Below are 3,816 nucleotides of genomic sequence, written 5' to 3'. Positions count from 1 at the left end.
GGCATCCCCATACTATTCCGCGAGACTCTACTAGACTCATTTCGGTACAATTAGATCAAAGAACCTAGGCTCTGATATCAACTTTGTCGCGACCTAAGCCGTCGTGATTGGCACCCACTCGAACATCCCGGTGGGAGAACAACTACCATCACCCAACTAAATCGTATAAGCTAAAATCTAAAGCAGCTAAATTACCAAAACGAACAAATAACTAAATCAAGTTCCATTACTAAAATAAAGATCTACAATTAACTCATAATCAGGAAGATAAACCTAGATAGGAATGACAATATAGAGGGTTGGGCTGGGTTCAGGCAGGGCAAACCTCGACCCGCTGAGATTTAAACCCGCCCCACCCTGCCCCGTTTAGAATTTTTTTCATTGTTGTAACTTGCCCTGCCCTTCCCCGCTACACCCTGGCCGCCCTGCCCTGTTTAAGTTCTAATTTAAACTTTTTATATGATCTACAATCTTATTGAACTACAGTCCCATTTAATTCATTTACTTGTACTCAATTGTACTAGAAAGTGAGACATGTCCTTTTCCAATCAAACCCTCGAGTAAGGGTGGGTTCGATTGTTCGTCTAAATTTTTTTAAAGTATTTTATTATGAAAATAATTCCTTAAAATAAGAAAAAATGACTTTTTAGTGGAGGTAATGAAGATAAATTTCACAAGCTCTTTACATTTACTATGTCCTCGCACTTATTCAATATGATTATGGTGAAAAAATAAATTTTATGAAGCAGAATATATTAGTTATATGTTATTAATTCTAAATCTAGAAAGATAGAAAATATATTGAACATTCTAAGGATAGATGAAAGAGCTTATGCGAATTAGATGTACTTGTTCACTTGTTTCATTCAAATATTGTTACTAAATTACTACACACACACACACACACACACACACACACACACACACACACACACATATATATATACATATATATGATTTGTACCATCAAAATAATGATAAGTACGAAACTATTAAATCTCCTAATTAAATGTCACCAATTATTCATTATGTCATTTTGCATTATTTTATTTTTCTTTTGAGATCAGCCAAACCTGATTATTTTGCTTTTGGGATTAGCCAAATCTCAGCTGAAATAATGTGACTTTTGCCCAACAAAACCCTTCCCCACCCTTCCCTTTTAATGTTTTTAAAATATTAGCTTTGACCCAGCCAGCCCTGCCCTACCCCATTTAAGTAGTGCCCTATCTTACCGCATTAAAACCTTGCCCTGCCCCGCCCTATCTTTGCCCTGCCCCATTGCCATTCCTAAACGTAAAATCTGAGGGTCCAAGTACCAAAACTAGAAACGATATCCAAGTGAATTCTATTGAACTATGTAAGCAATAGTCTAAATCTGGAAGTTGGACATAGACAAGGAGAATTCCATGGCAGCTCGAACAAAATGGCTCACCCTTAAACTCGAAGCGATCACTGATCACCTTAACGAGGTATGTCAGTAGTAGCATGAAGATGCCCTTGTACTCAACAAAATAAGAGCAAGTGCAGAATAAATACACAACCATAGTGTACTGGTAGGATCACGCGACTATCCCACTTGTGCAAAAGAAACAAGCCAAACAACATTATAATAACATGCATATATATCAAATATTTAATATCATCATAAGAAGAAAATAACACACTTCACATGCTTCATCACATATTTGGTCTTCTCACGGAACCTAAACCCAAATTGTTTTCATGCCGAAATGTTGAAATCCGATCCAAATGTTAGCATGTCGGCAGGTGGCAATCCGATCCAAAAGTTAGCATGCCAATTTGTAGCAATCCAATCCCAATCACACATCCAATCAAAAGAACACATCAAGATCACACATTCAAGTCATGATTTCATGGTATCAATAACCATATATCTCATTTCAACATTTATGATCAATATTTTAACATGCATACATATACAAGTATCATAATGAAGAGAGAACAAGTATATATAACACAATCATAGAATTACAACCATCACCTACCTCAAAACAAGATTGGAACCCTAAGAAACTTGATCCTCCCCTTTTTGAATTTGTTCAGCGTGTTTGTGGTCTACAAACAATCAACAATATGCGGGAACTATCAATAATAAATTGCTAAATTACTGGAACTCTAAATAATTCATGAACCCTCTGTCAAATCCATGACTCCAATTAGCCAAACCAGGGTTGTTTCCACCATGAATTCGATCAAGAAATTCTTTCCTATCAACTATGACCTATTCTAAGGCATTCCACGGATCAAAAAGTGAAATAGTGATAGATTACCTTTGGCTTAAGAATGGTAAAAATAGTTGAAATCGCCCAAGGGTCGTTCAAAAGCTCAAAAATTTTAAAAGTTCCAAATAATGTTGTTTAAGGATTTTATTTACGAATTAAAAACCCTTCATTCTGCTACAGCGGCACCCATCCCACTGCAGCTGCAATTTTTGAACCAGTGAGGTCTCGTTCAAAAAATCTCAAAATCTCATAATTTCAAACCTTGTCTCATCAGCTACAGCGACACCCATCTCGCTGTAGCAGGGTCGCTGCAACGGCACCAATCCCGCTGCAGCGACAGGATTTGAGGCAGTTAGCTTTGTAGAGAATTTCAATTCTCCCTTTTCACAACACCCTCTTAACCCACTATGCTCAGAAAATACCCTTAACTCCACGATCAATTTTGGGAGATCTATATATCCAAATCCACATCCGTAAAGTCATACGGATCCCTCAACGAGTTATCTAACCATTCATGCAATCAAATTCACATTTACTCAAATCAATTGCTACTAGATTTCCGACACCTTGATGACTCCAAATTTCTCCAAATCTGGGCAAGGTTGCGAAAATCCTAATACTATAAAGAAGTTTTTCGGTTCCCGAATTTTCCCCTGTTTGACATTTCTATAACGACGAAACCCGATCATTAAACTATAAAAGGCTAAAAGGGCATAATCAATTCAACATAGTTGTTGAAAAGAAATTTTTAATTTAAGAAATTAGTTTCTATTTTTCATTTTGATTTTTGAGCAAGATGTTTCAGAGGATTGAACTTTCTATACGAAGAAAATATAATCATCAATTCTATGAAAAGAAAATACAACCTTAATACTATGTTCACAAGTTGAATAGTTAAGTTCTCGAGCAACTCTTCGCAACAACTAATTATTGGAATACAAATACTTAAGGTAGAAGGAACTTGAAATATAACTTAAAGAATTCATATTACTGTGCACAAATTGTTTAATCCATTGACTATTTTTCTTAAAGTGATCTAGCGAAGAAAATTTATATAAACAAGTTGGAGAGAAAAATAATTATCTTTACATTCATTTGGAGGAGTATTACAAGGTATGTTCATATTTATGTCTAACTTATTAATAACACTTCTTACCCAATATATATATGTAATTTGATTTAATCAATTGGGTTGAAGTTTTCTACTAATCAGATTTGTGTCCTTACTTCCTTTCTTGTGCAATATTTTACCAAAATATATCGCAACCATGGAAGATTTTTTTAGCCTATTACTGAACCTGGGATGTAGTTATCCCAGCATATGTTTGTTGCTGAAAATTAGTTTGCTCATGAAAATTCTTCTTCAAATACTACAGAATATTAGTTATTAAATGTTTACACTTTATTATGTCATCATATTGAGTAATATAAAGTTTGTCACGACCCAAAACCGAGCCGCGACTGGCACCCACACTTACCCTCCTATGTGAGCGAACCAACCAATCTGAACCTTAACATTTCAATTTAATATCAACAGAAAGTAATGCGGAAGACTTAAACTCATTAATAAAAA

Source organism: Solanum pennellii, chromosome 5 (assembly GCF_001406875.1).
Source record: "Solanum pennellii chromosome 5, SPENNV200".
In the NCBI taxonomy this organism is placed as follows: Eukaryota; Viridiplantae; Streptophyta; class Magnoliopsida; order Solanales; family Solanaceae; genus Solanum; species Solanum pennellii.
The sequence above is the reverse complement of the archived record's forward strand: the minus strand, read 5'-3'. Positions refer to the sequence as shown.